At 40.1% G+C, this 17,200-nt stretch overlaps 1 protein-coding gene and 1 long non-coding RNA gene across 2 annotated transcripts in view; one reads left to right on the top strand and one right to left on the bottom strand.

Moving 5' to 3' along the window:
- Positions 1 to 17,200, top strand: part of IFRD1 (interferon related developmental regulator 1) — a 61,573-nt gene that overhangs the window by 6,449 nt on the left and 37,924 nt on the right. The window lies entirely within an intron of this gene.
- LOC116549963 lies at positions 314 to 16,388 on the bottom strand. Its single transcript, XR_004268175.1, has 2 exons — positions 15,241 to 16,388; positions 314 to 1,158 (listed from the first exon to the last, which is right to left on the bottom strand). It is a non-coding gene; the product is annotated as an uncharacterized LOC116549963 (long non-coding RNA).

Raw genomic sequence — 17,200 nt, 5'->3', positions numbered from 1 at the left:
TCAAAGGCAATTTGCACTCTAGAATGTTCATTCAGAAGTATAAACCTTTGAACATCAGTTATTCAACAGTTGCAATATCTGGAACACAGCATACTATCATCTGCAGTCACAGAGGTGTTGGACCTTTCTCTCACCTGTAAAAAGAGTTGTCTTCATTGTTCACCACATTGCGGCCTAGTAAATGGCTTGTAAGGATTTTCCTGCTATCTGAGCAGCTGCTATTCTGTGTATGAAAAATCTAATTTTACTTTCTAAGATTTCTTCCCATAATGTCCCGTCTGCTTCAACAGATTCTCACTCAGACACACTAAAATGGGACTCATGATATCAATTTATTATTTTAGCAATCTCAATAAACAAGGCAGTCTTACTATGCTCTTTTTACTTTTGGGATAAGGCAGGCCTAGCATCTTCCTAAAAAAGAACATAATCTGCAACCTCATGTTACAAAAATTGCAGCTTGGTTGTTTTCTATTGATAGTCCTTCAGTTTTTCTTATAAGAGGATAACTTATGAGAAAAGTTGTTATATAAATAAAACATAGAATGTTTCTATTAGAAGACACTTCTGAGCCATAGAGCATAGTGCTGATGTTTCTGTCAGATTTCTCATTTCCCTTCTTCCCAGCTTCTTCCTACTTCTTCATCCTCTCCATGTCTGTTCCATGTTGGCAGATACAAATCAGAGATGCGATGAGGCTGACAGCATCTGTACAGGCCTAAGGGCTTCTCCTGGATAAAAGGACTTGGAGCTGCCTATCGTCATTCCACAGAGGGAGTTAGGAGCCAAGAAAAGCAAAAAGTTGTAATCAGCAACATAGAACAGATGCAACCTGGGGCAGGTGGAGGATTTGGGAGCCCAATTATTTTTTGGGAAAATGCTGTTTTAAGAAATTATATCATAATTCCCTTCTGTTATCCCAAGTCTCCTGATTGTTGTGGTACTTTGGGCATTCAGGGATGGGCTGTGTCAGTGCCTGGAACACAGCAGACAGTGAGGCCTGGCAGCAACCTGGAAGGTCGTTGTGAGATGGCTGGGGGGTGGCCTGCTGAAGATTGGAGCAGCAGCCTAGCTCCTTGCTCCTACCTGAGGGGACAAGCAGTACCCAGGGTAGATGTGTGGAGCAGGTGAGCATTCTTTGGGGATTTTCAGGATTACCTAGGAAGGAGAGCTTGGTAAGAGCCTAAACTTCCTTTTCGTCACAAATGCCATGAGCCCTGATTTTTGTTGCTCTGGAAACATTAGAAAATATCTGGCCTACCCCGAATAAAGCTTCCTGAGTCCATGTCCAAGAATGGGGCTAATTCCCTGCTTCCTTTCCACATACATATCCACTCCTAGCTACCTTTCATCCCCTTTCTGTCTCTGTTAACTTTGGGGTTGACTAAGTGGGTGGACTAGACTAAAAGGGAGTTGGAAGGATTACCGATTGCAGCTTGCTATTCCACACCAGAAGTGGCCTGGGGTACTCATATAGCCTGGGGCCTGATGGAGAAGATTCTCCCAGCACCGTGTGTCATATATGTCAGTGCCATGTTCCCCAGCTAATTGATACAAAGGCTGCCTAAAGGCCAGTGAGTGTGGAAGCATCATTCCTCAGAGTTCCTTTGACTCAAGGTTTTACATAATCAGTTATTAAGATGAATGGAATTTATTATTTCTTTCCTTTCTTCTTCTTTCTTGTCTCATCCTTTTCCTTCCCTCCCTCTCACCTTCTTTTCTTCATGTGTCCTTAATCCTAGAACATTTTCTGCTCATTGTTTTTCAGGCTGTGTTCCTGCTACTGCCAGTATCCTGTGTTCCCTGTTGTGTCCAGAAAGCTACTTACATCATTAGTATTTTACAGGGCACAAAGGGAGCTAATGAAGCTTAAGGCTAGGCTAGGAGGTTACTATCTTACCCTTTTGGCCTAGAAATTATTATATGAAGACATATACTATTGTTTTAACTATATGTCATATTATATACGTTGAATTAAGATTGGTCTCAATATACAGATAAGTGGTAACAAAATTCAAATTTGATAATTCAGCATAATGGTTCAGAACTTTGAAACAGGACTCTACTACTACCTACAGAATCTACTCTCTTATTATGTTGGAAAACAAGACTCACATGCATCAGTTTGGAATAGTTTAGGTGAAACCACATAGAAGCCAGGTTCTGGATGAGGTGTGGTGTGATCATTTATCTTCAGACTCACAGCTGCAGTTCACCCTCCCACCTCCTATTCCTCACATCTATGCAGCCCTCCTTCCCATCCTATTGGAATACTGGGAGGGAAATAGCCAGGGCAGTAGGAAACTCCCTTGTCCATAATCTGTTTTTCTACTATCTGCATTGATGACCAGAGGTCATAGGGGTTACTCTCTCTGCCTAAATGAGTGGAAGCAGAAATGTCACAGTTATGAAAGTAGCAGTTGAATTAAAGAAAGGAAAGGGGCTACCAAATATTCTGTCAATTCTTTATGATCTTTTTGGAATCTCCTTTATATGGAAACTTCAGTCATCTGAGGCCTCCATTCTTAGAAAGCAAGCATCTCCACATTGTCTTTGACATAGATGTACTTGTTCATAAATATTTTGTCCATTTTGGTGTCCTCCACATCCTATGTGCTCAATACATATTTACTAAACAAACAAGTGATTCTTACTGCCTTTAATAATGTTGTGTTGGCAGTATGAACATAATTTAATGCTAGGAGATAATAGTCATCAGGCCAACCATTTAGCCATGCCCTTTTATTGCCTACTCCTATAATTACATGATAAACACAGTAGCATGAATGCCCAGGGACTTTATATATCCCATTTTTTAATATTCATTTGTTTTGAGCATCAAAAATCAGTTATTGTGGCCTACTGTGTACTAGGCATTGAAACTGTAAGTGGTACGGTGTACCTTTTTTAGAATTCTCACAGTAGTGTGGTAAAAATTATCTTCATTTTTCATTCATTTATTGGTTCATTCAACAACCATGTGTCAGGATCTGTGTTAGATGCTAAGGAGACAACAATGAACAAGAAAGACAAGATCTTGACCTTCATGGCACTTAGAGCTGAGACTTAGAGAAGTAACTGGTAGGTAGAGACGTATCAAGTGACAAAGGCAGGATTTGAATCTGATTCCAAAATTTATGCTGCCTCTGAAAAATAGTGATAATCAATTACAAAGAACCTGCTAAGTGCCAATCCTTTACAACCTGGCTCATTTTTAAACTTTTGAGCCAATTCCATGTATTAAGTATGACTATCCTCATTTTACAAATAAGGAAATGGGACTCTCAGCTGTAGTCCCAGCTACTCAGGAAGCTGAAGCAGGAGAATCGCTTGAACCCGGAAGGGTTCATTACTTGACCAAGATCACTGAGCTAGTAGATGGCAGAGCTAAGATCTGGACACACATCAGCCTGACTTCAGAGCCCATGCTTCTTCCATGGGTCATACTACTGGCCAGTGGTGTAATGAAGAGAAAAGTCCACAGGCCAAGCACTGAAGGAGCTTATGGTGAGAAAAGTAAAATACACTTAAAGTGCAAAGCAGAATATGAGGTCACAAGAGTATAAGCAAACTGCTTTGGGGTGGAAGAGGGATTATTTTAGTCTAAGGAGTCTTCAAAAACAGAGGACAAAAGAAAATACTCTGATAGACCTATACCGTATCAGCTTTCAAGTAGGAAATGACCTATTATTCTGAATGAAAACACAATATAAATAGAAGTTAGGATTATTTCTCTTCCTTAATCTTTTTTTTCTCAAGGAATATATTAATTATATACAATTTATTGAGTGTCAGAATAGATATGGCACTGTAAGACATTTCAATTTCAAATATATTAAACTGGTAAAACATGTGGATCACAGAATAAACTGTAACCTCCCAATGGGTTCTCCTTGCCTGCCACCCAGACAGAGCTGATTTATCAAGACAGAGGAATTGCAATAGAGAAACAGTTTAATTCATGCAGATACAGCTGTACAAGAGACTGAAGTTGTATTATTATTCAAATCAGTCTCCCCAAAAACTCAGGGATGAGGGTTTTTAAGGACAATTTGGTGGGTAGGTTGGAAAGCAGGGTGTGTTAATTGGTTGGGTCACAGATGAAATCATAGGGAGTTGAAGCTGTCTTCATGTGCTGAATCAGTTCCTGGGTGGGGACCTGCAGACCAGATGAGCCAGTTTATTGATCTGGGTGGTGCCAGCTGATCTACCAAGTACAGGGTCTGCAAAATACCTCAAGCACTGCTTTTATGTTTTACGACAGTGTTGTTATCTCCAGGAGCAATTCGGGGAGGTTCAGAATCTTGCAGCCTCCAGCTGCATACTCCTAAACTATAATTTCAAATCTTGCGGCTAATTTGTTAATCTTGCAAAGGCAATCTAGTCCCCAGGCAGAAACAGGGTTTGTTTTGGGAAAGGATTGTTGTCATCCTTTGTTTCAAAGTTAAACTATAAATGAAGTTCCTCCCAAAGTTAGTTCTGTCTGTGCCCAGGAATTAACAAAGACAGCTTGGAGGTTAGAAGCAAGAAGGAGTCAGTTAGGTCAGATCTTTCATGGTCATAATTTTCTCAGTTATAATTTTCGTGAAGGCAGTTTCAGAACTAAATATAGTTTCTTTTTTTTTGAGACAGGGTCTTGCTCTGCCACCCAGGCTGGAGTATAGTGGCATGATCTTGGCTCACTGCAACCTCTGCTTCCCAACTCAAGTTAGCTGGGACCACAGGCGTGGGCCACCACGCCCGACTAATTTTTGTATTTTTTGTAGAGATGGGGTTTTGCCCTGTTGCCCAGGCTGGTCTCGAACTCCTGAGCTCAAAGTGATTAGCCTGCTTTGGCCTCCCAAATTGCCAGGATTACAGGTGTAAGCCACTGCGCCTGGCTGAGTGTCTTATTTTTTTAATTGATGACTATGTCTTGCTTTTTGTTTGAGGTATTATAATTAATAAAAGTATTGAAGAGACACAGTCTATTCTCATTTTTTTTGAGGTCCCAGTGGGGCTGCTTTGTATGGCTGTTATTTTGTGCACTGAACATAGATACCCAGCTGAGAGCATGAAAAGAGTTTGAAATCAAGCCTGCATACTAAACAATGCTTCTCACGGCAGGACTGACTCACTCCCACCAAAAGAAGGGCATTTAGGAGCCTTCTTAAAATCTGTATGAATTAGGAAGATTTTCTATGGGCTGGCAGTGGCCCTGAGTCCCGCAGCGGGAATGATAATGGTGCCACAACAGCCAGGGTTATATACTGCACTTAATATGATAACACATTTTAAATATGTCTACTATATACTTTAATAACTGTAGAAGTTTATTAAAATCTAAATTATATTTAAGATTAACTTAGTAATTAAGTAATTACATCATCATAAAATTTGTTAATGAAAATTTTTATCAATTCTATGTTCTTACACAAAGACAAATTATAATATAGGATAGAATTAAGTCACTTCAACTCTCAACTACACAATATTTTTGCACATAACTTCGGGTGTTTCAAAGACCATCTAAATCTCATTTTGTGGGATGTTTGGACCTCAGATTATACTAATATCACACTTATACTATTGTACAGAATGATTCAAAAAGTACTGAACACTTACAAATATTAATACAAACATGATCACAAACTAACATTTTCCATAGACATTAAAAAGGTCACTCACAGTTTGGCTCATACATGATTCTGAATTACCTGGTTACTGACAAATACATTTTGGAAGTGTTCAATTATTTTTTGATCACCCTGTATCATTTAACAACTTCTGAGAGGTTTCAAATGCCAGCTTGGCACTCCTTAGCCTTGGATGCTATTGTGCCGTGATTAAATATTATGGCTCATGTTGCAAGACGCATTTTATAGGTTGGATTAATGGTGAACAGAGTAACATTTTATTAAACGACAATAATTTTACTTTAGATTTCAGTAAGTGATGGCGGTATTACCTCTCTACTACAACACTCCCTCAAAATCAGATCAACACATAAACACCGCAGACAGAACCACAGCATCTCCGAAAGCTTCGGCGTTGTCATAGTGACCATCAAATTGTGAGCCACTCTAGGGCTTATTCTCATAGAGAGTGAAGATTCACAGGACAATGAGTCATTATTAAAGCAGAGAGAAGTTCCCTCATTAGATCAGTGAGTGAGTGACTACAAAACATGGATCTGACAACCTGGGTATCATCACTAGCCAGGGGCCGTCTTCAATTTCACAGACCATGTAATGAAACTGTCATGTTAAACATCTATTTTCCTAGCTGAATGTCATCTTTAAGGAATATTATTTCACTGGAGAGTTTGCTGAGGGAGACTGACTTGGATTTTACCAGTCCAAAACTGAGCCAGAGGAATCTGCTATAGATGAGTTTGTGTGCACTTGAAGAAAATGCCACATGCTCTGACTGCAACCATATACATGAGCTCCACCAGCCAGTACAAATTCAAGTTGACCTTAACAGAAATATATTTATCTGTTCAGGTTTTAATTGGCTATTACTAAAAATGAACATTCATACTTCAATATATCATTAGTTTTGAAATATCTTTTTTTTTAGATGAAGTCTTGCTCTGACGCCCAGGCTGGAGTGCAGTGGCACAATCTCGGCTCACCGCAACCTCTGACTCCTGGGTTCAAGTGATTCTCTTGCCTCAGCCTCCCATGTAGCTGGGATTATAGGCATGTACCACCAGGCCAGGCTAATTTTTGTATTTTTAGTAGAAACGGGGTTTCACCATGTTGGCCAGGCTAGTTTCAAACTCTTGACCTCAGGTGATCCACCCCCCTTGGCCTCCCAAAGTGCTAGGATTATAGGTGTGAGTCACCACACCTGGCTGAATATTTTCTTCTTAAAGAAAAAGAATTTCAAATGATGCTGACTGATTAAAGCAGATAATTTTCTTTTTTTAAAAAATGGGAATATTTGTTCAGGGAACACATTTTAACCATGAATGAAAGCTGAATGCAACAAATGCAAAATGAGATCACCAAGGTACATGCCGGTATTTTGCTTCATTGAACACCCAGAGCAGCAGTAATGAAAATGATTGTAGGGGGATTAGGGATATTCACTCTCAATGGTTACATGGGTGGCAGTTTTTCTTGTCCTATACAATGATGATCCATAAATATTTACTGACATTTTATTGATTCAACAAATATTTGTTGAGTGCCTTGTCTGTGCCAATCATGGGGCTGGGTGATTGAGATACAAAGATGAATAAAGCAGAACCGCTGGGGGCTATGTTCTGTCCCAGCTAATCAGTGCTTCATAGAAGGCACTAATGGCATGAAGGAAGAGAAGGGATCAGTTCTAGCTATAGGGTAGCCATGAAATCAGGAAATGCAAATACATTGTTTTATTGTGTGTTATAGTATAAAACCAACAGACCATTTATTATGTATGTGCCTGTGTTTCTAGACTTGCTGGCCACCTATAAAAGGGTGAGGAAAGATTTTAAAGGAAAAGATGCTTGATTAAGGTCTTATATATCAAAAAATGTTCACTAAGTTTGGGAAAAGAGCCTGGAAAGACATTTCTGGTTGAAGGAAATATCCAGGGAACTGCAAGCAATCTTGCTTAGAGTATAGGAGAAGATGAAGCTGAATAGGTGCATAAATTAGGCTAAAGAGTATTTTTTTTTTTTTTGAGACAGGGTCTCTGTCACCAGACTGGAGTGCAGTGGCACGATCACAGCTCACTGCAGCCTCAACCTCTACAGCCCAAACAATCCTCTCACCACAGCCCCCCAAGCAGTTGGGACAACAGGTGTGTGCCACCATGCCCAGCTAATTTTTTAATTTTTTTGTAGAGATGGAGTCTTGCTATGTTGTCCAGGCTGGAAAAGTATGAATCTTATTCTTCAGGCAATCAGGAGCCAGAGAGAGTTATGAGCCAAGCAGTAACCTGATGATTCAATCAAAACATATGTATGGAGTGTTTCTTAGTTTTCAGGCCAGTGCTAGGTACTGGGTTACAAAGATCAATTAGATACAAGGAACTAAAAGCCTAATAAAGAAACATATAAACAAATTAGTGCAGTGAAAGTCATAGATTTTCTATAATAATGATGATGGTAATAGCTTATATTTATTGGGTATTTACCAATACCATGTGCCGGGCATGTGCTAAGTGCCAGCATGTATTATCTTACTTAATTCTCCCATTGACCCTAACAAGTACTATTGGTTAGTGCTATTTTATAGAAGAGGAAACTAAAGAATAGAGATTTGGTAACTTGCAGCTGGTAAGTGGTAAAGCCAGGGTTCAATTCCTAATGGTCTGACTTCAGAAAATACCTTTTAACCACTAAGGGCTATGCTACTTCCCCATAATGGAAATCTCTCCAGAGCACTAGAGGCCACACTAGATAAGGCAATCCATTCTGCAGGGATGAAAGTGGGGCTGGAAAGTCTTCGTGGAGATGGTAATGGGATTGGGGTGGGATAAGGAAGATCATTCTGATAGCTTAGAGCTTGGCAAAACTAGAGGTGGGATAGTGAACTAAGAGGCTAAGTAACACTTGGTAGTATCAGTAGGAAGGAGCGGAGACAACAGGATCTAGATATATTGTAGATGTGAAATGGTTTAGCATGCTGAATGAGGTTAGGTTTCTGGTTTGGATATTGAGATAGATAGCAGAGCCGTTAACCATGATGCATAATGTCAAAGAAGAAGCAGGTAAGAGTGGGGTAGGGGTAGAGTGGCTACATTTTTCATTGTTAAAATTTTTTTGTTTGTTTGTTTTGTTTTTGTTTTTGTTTTTGAGACAGAGTTTCGCTCTTGTTACCCAGGCTGGAGTGCAATGGCGCAATCTTGGCTCACTGCAACCTCTGCCTCCTGGGTTCAGGCAATTCTCCTGCCTCAGCCTCCCGAGTAGCTGGGACTACAGGCGTGCGCCACCATGCCCAGCTAATTTTTGTATTTTTAGTAGATACAGGGTTTCACCATGTTGACCAGGATGGTCTCGATCTCTTGACCTTGTGATCCACCCGCCTCGGCCTCCCAAAGTGCTGGGATTACAGGCGTGAGCCACCACGCCTGGCCACGTTAAATTTGACAAGTCTGTGGGATAGTAAATGAAGAAGACAGTGATTGGATATGGGGTTCTGGAGTTTGGGATAAATATCAAAGATAGGGATTTTATTGAATGTCAACTTTGAAGACTTTCAAACTAATACATTACTTAATTGCTTGTGTCTCTCTAAGTGTCAGATCATAACTGCTGATTTCATTAAAAATGGGGACAAATGTTTGGGTAAAAATGAAATAATAGCACAAGAAAGAAAATAGTGAAGCTGGCAAAGTGTACTGCTTCATTTAAAAGCAAACATGTAGGCAGGTTTTCTAGCTTATAGGGCTGTGAAAATGGCACTGAAGTACTGTGCATACCTTTGAGGAGTAAAATAACTTGGAGTGAGGAGAGAGGTAGATTGAGGTAAAGAGGTAGAGTTTGAGAGAAAAAGGGAAAGAATATTTCTGAATGTTGCCTTAAGCACATAAAAAGCTCTAAGTATAAATGTTGTTGGTTCATTTCCTATTTTGAGAGTTCCTTGATCGGCCCAGGGTTTCTAAAAATTTATCATAAGAAACAGAACTAGGAGACAAAGGTAAATTGTCTGAATGGATGCACGAATAGAAATAACTTGGGACTAGAAGACACCTCCTTCGCCAAAAAAGACTAGGCTGTGGAAATCAAGTCAACAAATAAACAACCTTCAATAGATACATGTAGAGTCAAATTAACCCTATTATCATGTGGGTGGAGTCTGTTTTATTCCCTCAGTCTCTGGAATCTAGCAAAGGAACCATTACTCACCCATCATGGCAACACTTCTTTAGAAGGAAAACTACCATTCATGAATCATTGACCTAAGCATAACAAAAATTAGCCACCTGGGATATCATTGACAGAAAAATTGATTTCTCCTGTTGAAAGATGTTTTGGTTAAAAAAAGTTCTGGTGCCAATTAATAACAACAACAACAACAGTAACAAACAGCCCTATTAAGGACCATTAAGGGCAATAAAACTCTTAATTAGGAAGCCAAAGATGGAAAAAGAACAAGAATGAAAAAAGCCCAAAAAGCAGTCATACACAATAATAATGGGCATAGAAGGAAGGAAATTCTCCAAGTACAGTTTTAACAGGGTGTTCTTGGACAGAATTCTGTAGAGGCGGAATGAAGTGGGCAGTGGCCCTATGCTGGTACATTGTATGTACAAAACAGCAGGTAACAAGAGAGAGGATTTCAAAGACATTTTCTTTCTTGGAACATACGGGACTTTTAAGGGTAGTGGGGGAATAGTTGGGGAATTATTTTTTCCTTAACTCATTTCTCAATGCAAATAAGACTGTTAGAAAGTGCCAAATGCTATCATCATCTTGAAGAGATTGTTAGATATAACAGTATCAGTTGAGATGCTTTCAGCCCCAAGCCACAGAAATCTCCAGTTCAAATTGATTTAAATATTAAAAGCATTTATTATAATCACATAAGTGGTCTAGGGGTAGGGGATGGTAGGTGGTGCCTGGTTAATTGAGTGACTCAAAACCTCATCTACGTTCTTTAACCCTTCTCTTTTGCTATTCTTGGTATTAGCTTTGTTTGCCTTTATAGTCATAAATGACAACATCCAGAGAAATACAAGACCATCTGTTCATTTGTATTTCTCTTGGAAAGGAGAAATCTGTCCCTCAAGCCCTCAATTTTTAGACCTCAATGGCTAGAACTGTGTTCTGTGCCCAAAAATAAACCAATCATTTATAAGATGAATCAATTATGACCCAACCCCTGGAGCTGGGGTAGGTCCAGCCTTCCCCTGAAGCACGTGGCCCCTCAAAGGAGGTTGGATATCCGAACAAAATTGAGGTTCTGAGAATAAGGAAGAGAGTAAGATGGATCTGGGGCAGGAAATCAATGATGTCTGCAATAAATTAATTTCAAAAGCCTTTCTTCTTTTTTTTTGAGATGAAGTCTCACTCTGTCTCCCAGGCTGGAGTGCAGTGGTACAGTCTTGGCTCACTGCAACCTCTGCCTCCTGGGTTCAAGCGATTATCCTGCCAGCCTCCAGAGTAGCTGGGACTACAGGCATTCACAACCACGCCCAGCTAATTTTGTATTTTTAGTAGAGATGGAGTTTCACCATATTGGTTAGGCTGGTCTCAAACTCCTGACCTCAGGTGATCTGTCTGACTCGGCCTCCCAAAATGCTGGGATTATAGGCGTAAGCCATGGCACTGGGCCACAAAAGCCTTTCTTGAATGGTTGAAAATATTTACTAAGTGTATCTTATTTATATAAGGCTGATAAATCTTCTAGCAGTCTCAGCAGTTTGATAAATAGCTACTTTTCTCTCTTGATTTTAATAAAACAATTAACATAATTAAATTGTAAGACTATTTTAAATAGATTTTTCAGTGTGATAGTTTGGTATGGTCAATTCAGTTTGGCATAGGTTTTTAAAGTGTCTGTTCAGAATTCTTTTGGCTGGATTGGTTCACAACAAATATCAGTGATGATGAATGAAATCTGGCAGTTCACGTGTTCTCCATAATTTAGAAAGGTGCTAACATGCCTCCAAAGTGTTGGAGAATCTGTTCCTACTTCCTACTGCCTTTCATCTGAGCATAAAAGATAGGCTTTTAAAGTCCTACTTGCAAATGCCTGGACAGTTTTCTGGAACTCCAAGAGATACTAATCAAGGAAACAGAGGATTATTAGGAGAAACTGTAAACTACTCCAGCTTGCAAGAAATAGAAACTGCCTGGAACTAACTTAAGCATAAGAAAGAGTTTATTTTAAAAGTTCACACTGGGTGCAGTGGCTCACCCCTGTAATCCTAATACTTTGGGAGGCCAAGGTGGGCAGATAGAGTGAGTCCAGAAGTTCTAGATCATCCTTGGAAACATGGCAAAACCCTGTCTCTACAAAAAATATAAAAATTAAGCTGAGCACAGTGGCTCATGCCTGTAATCCTAGCACTTTGGGAGGCTGAGGTGGGCGGATCACAAGGTCAAGAGATTGAGACCATCCTGGCCAATGTGGTGAAACCTTGTTTCTACTGAAAATACAAAAATTAGCTGGGCACGGTGGTGCATGCCTGTAATCCCAGCTACTTGGGAGGCTGAGGCAGGAGAACTGCTTGAAGCCGGGAAGCAGAGTTTGCAGTAAGCTGATACCGTGCCACTGCACTCTAGCCTGGGCGATAGAGTGAGACCCTGTCTCAATAACAACAACAACAAAAACAAAAATTAGCTGGGCATGGTGGTGCACACCTGTAGTCCCAGCAGCTTTGGAGGCTGAGGTGGGAGGGTCACCTGAGCCTCAGGAGGAGGGTCACCTGACCACAGCGAGCTGTCATCTCATCACTACCATCCAGTCTGGGCAAGAGGCAAGACACCATCCCCCCACCCCCAAAAAAAAAAGTTCAGGGCATCCCCTGGAAGCCTAAGGCAGGAATTCAGTTGAGTCTCTGGCAGTTCTGCTTACTTGGAAGTGGAAGCCCATGACAAGATGGGAAGATCCATTTCTTGTCTCTACTTCTGTCTACAGTCCTGTTTCATTCTCTCCTCTCCACAAACTGTCTTTCTTATTTTTTCATGTCTGTGGTGGGCAGATGATAGCTACTTCTTATTCTTTGCTCAGAAGACAGTCCAGACTGTTTGAGTGTCTCTCAGTTCTAATTCTGAATTCCAAAGAGAGGGAATCTGATTTACAAATGATGCTGAGCTCTCTTGCTAGACTAGGAACTATATGAGGCCAAATACTCCACTTTCAGGCATCTCTAGGTTCTCGTGCTCTAGAACATGGTTGGTATATAGTTGACACCTGAGGAATGTTTGTTGAAGGAACTGAGACTTTTCCAAAAATGATGACTATCCAGTGTTGGAATGAGCGGCCCTGAAGACTTGTGTTGATTCCTAGCAGTGGCAGAGTTTAAAAAAAAATGTATTAATATCTGCTTACTAATATTAATGGCTAACATTAACTGTTCACTATATGTGCTGAGTACTGGGCTAAGTGCTTTACATGTACTGTTTCATATATTCCTCATTCATATAGCTTAGATTAAGGAACTTGCACATACTCGCCAAATTAGTAAGTGGTTGATAAGGCATTTTGCCTAGTTCTGTCTGTCTGGATCTAAAACTTGGTGACCCTCCAGCATAACTCCAATAAGATTTTTAGGAGCAATGCTGGTATGATCTGGGGCTTAGTAAATTTCTCCTCTTAACCGCTTTATCAATTCCCAGCCAAAAGATCTTCCCTTGCTTACTGATGTGTAAAATTACATCTTTAGGAGAGTCATTTCTTTCTTTGGTTTAATATAAGGAGTATCTCATCATCATAGAGTACTTGGCAGGTTACAAAGACTTTTGCATGATGATGTCATTTTTATGACAGTCCAGTGACATCAATAGGGCAGGGATTATTGACTCCCATTTTGAGATAAGGAAATGGAGGTTCACTGCGGCAAGCTGACTTGCTCCAGGAGTGATGACTGGACTCTCTAAGGAGCCTATGAACTCATTGCTTAGTGGTAGAGGGGAGGGACCTCTTTGGTCATGTCCTTGGGGGTGGGTAATGAAAGCTGATCAGTCAGGAGAGAAGCAAGAGTCATCTCCAGATGGGCTGAGAGGGACAGACAGCCACAGGCCAACTGGTGCTGAGTTCTCTTGCTAGACTAGGGACTTTATGAGGACAAACACTCTATTTTCAGTCATCTCTTTGTTCTCATGCTCTAGAACATTGGTACATAGTGGGCATCTGAAGAATGTTTGTTGAAGGAATTAAGACTTTTCAAAAAATGACAACTATCCACTGTTGGAATGAGCTACCCTGAAGGGTTGTGTGAATCCTAGCACTGGCAAAGTTAAGAAAAAATGGATTAATATCTGCTTACTAATATTAATGGCTAACGTTAATTGTTTACTATGTGCTGAGTACTGGGCTAAGGCTTTACATGTATTGTCATGTATTCCTCATTCCAGCCACATGAAATAGGTTCTATCATTAGCCACATTAAAACCAAGGCATGGAAAGTGAAGTTACTTGCTCAAGAATCCATTGCAAATAGTATGGCCAGGGTTTGAACCCTGGAATACTTAGTTAGAGCCTTGGATCTTAATCATGTTGTCAATAGTTTCCTAGATGAGACAGAAGTAGATCACCCCTTAAGAATTTTTCAAGTATTTAAGATTCTCTGGTTGTTGGCCATAAGATTAGTACTACCACAAAGAGAAAGCTGGGAACAAGAACTGGCTGAAGACTGGGTGTGGTGGTTCACACCTGTAATCGCAGCACTTTGGGAGGCTGAGGTGGGAGGATTGCGTAAGCTCAAGAGTTTGCGATTAGCCTAGGCAACACAGCAAGACCCCATCTCTAAATAAATAAATAAATAAATTAGGTGGGTGTGGTGACATGTGTCTGTATCACAGCTACTCAGGAGGCTGAGACAGGCAGATTGCTTGAGCCCAGCAGGTCAAAGCTGCAGGGACCTGTGATGGCACCACTGTACTCCAGCCTGGATGACAGAGGGAGATCTGTCTACAAAAAAAAAAAAAAAAACCCAACCAACCAAACAAAAAAGTCCGGGCGCGGTAGCTCTGCCTGTAATCCCAGCACTTTGGTAGGTCGAGGTGGGTGGATCACTTCAGGTTGGGAGTTTGAGACTAGCCTGGCCAACATGGTGAAACCCCTTCTTTACTAAAAATACAAAAATTAGCTGGGTGTGGTGGTGCATTCCTGTAATCCCTTGGGAGGCTGAGACAGGAGAATTCCTTGAACCCAGGAGGTGGAGGTTGCAGTGAACCAAGATCAGATCATTGCACTCTAGCCTGGGTGACGAGAGCAAAACTCTGTTTCAAAAAAAATCCCCCCACACGGTGTGGTATTGAGGGGGTTGGCTAAAGTATAGTTATCTGGGTCGCTCAGGAGATCAGCTGAAAATAGTATGTTTAAGGGATGATGGTGAGATTGTAGGAAAGGATATTCTAGGCAGAGGAGTGATATTTAATTATTAATACATTTATCCATTCAGTAAATATATTTTGTTAGTTTATGTCTTTTATTCACTCATACACAATTCATTGTCTTCTGGTTTGCTGAAGCAATAAGTAAGACATTTGTCACAATAATGTCTATCAAAGTGGCTAGCCATAAAGGCTTTAGCATCACATCCAACTGAAGAGCACTCTGGATGAAGGTGATTTATTTTGCCATTCTTATTCACCTTACAGTATTTCAGGACAGCCAGCTTCGCCTTCTTTCTCTTAAGCTTATTCTTCTCAGGAGTGGTGTAAACATTAAGTAAATACTAATGGAATATCTAAGTGCCATGTACTGTTCCAGTAGTGAAGATACAACAGTGAATAAAATAGACAGGATCTCTTTTCTTGTAGTTCTAAAAAACAAAACAACAACAACAAAAAAAAACTGGTTGTAGAATGTAGAGATGTAGAGAGGTTGGTAAAAAGCAAGTTCATTTTGGTTATGTTTGGTATGAAGAGTCAGAGGATATCCAAATGGAAAAGTCCAATGACATTCCCTATGTTCAACAGAAAAATAATTTATGCTGTTGCCATAAAAAGTTCTTCCAACACAATGTGTCATAACCCTCCTAGTTTGGCTGTGTGTATTATGGTACTTCTGGCTCACGGTATCCTGCTAACACACTCTCATATTTTATTATTGATAATACTGCAAAGTTATAAGATGAGCAACATTCCCATTTTAGAAGACAACAGAACATTACTCTTAGTGTCTTTTGTCAGAAATTTCATTAGAGAAAGTGCATGTAATTTCAAAACTGACAACTACAAAGAAGTATCTTCTACACAACAAAAAGAAAAAAGCAAACAAAATATATCTTCAGGCTTTAAACAGTTCTAACTAAATTTGCCTACTGTATCATTTCTTAACAAACAGGGATCTCAAATTTAGCATGCTGTATTATCACCATTCTTGGCAATAAAACAAAAATTGCAAACATATTAAGAAAACAATGCAATCTAAAACATAACAAGTGATAATCCATGTAAAAAATTATTTGATGGAATAACATTACTGTTTAGTAATAAAATTCTGCTAAAGTTTTAGATATATCAGAAAAAACTTACACTGGCAAACAATCATCAGGGAGTCAATAATTGAATGTCGCCTGTATACTAATACTAGGGATCAAGAGACTCTTAAAAAAAAGGGAAACAAGGCAAGATTTAACTTCACTGGGTCTTTTCTCGAAGGATTACAAACAAAACTCATGACTCTGGACATAAAAATGGCAACAATGACACTGGGGAGACTACTAGAGGCAGGAGGGAAGGAGAAGGGAAAGAGTTGAAAAACTACTGGGGGCCAGGCGCTGTGGCTCATGCCTGTAATCCCACCACTTTGGGAGGCTGAGGTTGGTGGATCACCTGAGGTTGGGAGTTTAAGATCAGCCTGACCAACATGGAGAAACTCCATCTCTACTAAAAATAATAAATTAGCCGGGTGTGGTGGCATATGCCTGTAATCCCAACTACTTGGGAGGCTGAGGCAGGAGAAATGCTTGAACCTGGGAGGCAGAGGTTGCAGTGAGCCGAGATCATGCCATTGCACTCCAGCCTGGGCAATAAGAGTGAAACTCCATCTCAAAAGAAAAAAAGAAAAGAAAAACTATTGTATACTATGCTCACTACTTGGGTGACGGGATCATTCATATCTCAAACCTCAGCATCATGCAACACAACCATGTAACAAACCTGCACATGTACACCCTGAATCTGAAATAAAAGTTGATATTATAAAAAAAGCAAACAAGAAAACCCATGACTCCTGGGAACAAGCAGTCAGGTTCCCATGTGGCCAAGGCCATCTAGGGGCAAACTTGGAATCAGATAGGCATAGGTTTTCATCACAGGCTCCCTGTTTACCAATCGTATGACCTTGGGGAAGTTGCAAAACCTCTCTGAGCTCATTTCTTCATCCACAAAATGGTAAAACTAATCTTTATCGCATAGGATTGCTATAAGAATTATATGAGAGTTGTGAAAACAGTATAGGACAGTGGCAGTGTAGATTTTCAATAAATGTTAGCCTCATACTTTTTCCTACATTAGTTCCATTGCTTTTAGAAAAACTACTAAGATACAGAGGAAATTCACTCCCTCATTCAATTAAACATACACAGTTATTATCTATCTGGGCCA

The sequence above is a fragment of the Sapajus apella genome, unplaced genomic scaffold (genome assembly GCF_009761245.1).
Source record: "Sapajus apella isolate SASKATOON/1434 unplaced genomic scaffold, GSC_monkey_1.0 scaffold7, whole genome shotgun sequence".
NCBI classification, from domain to species: Eukaryota; Metazoa; Chordata; class Mammalia; order Primates; family Cebidae; genus Sapajus; species Sapajus apella.
This window is presented reverse-complemented; position numbering and strand designations above follow the sequence as displayed.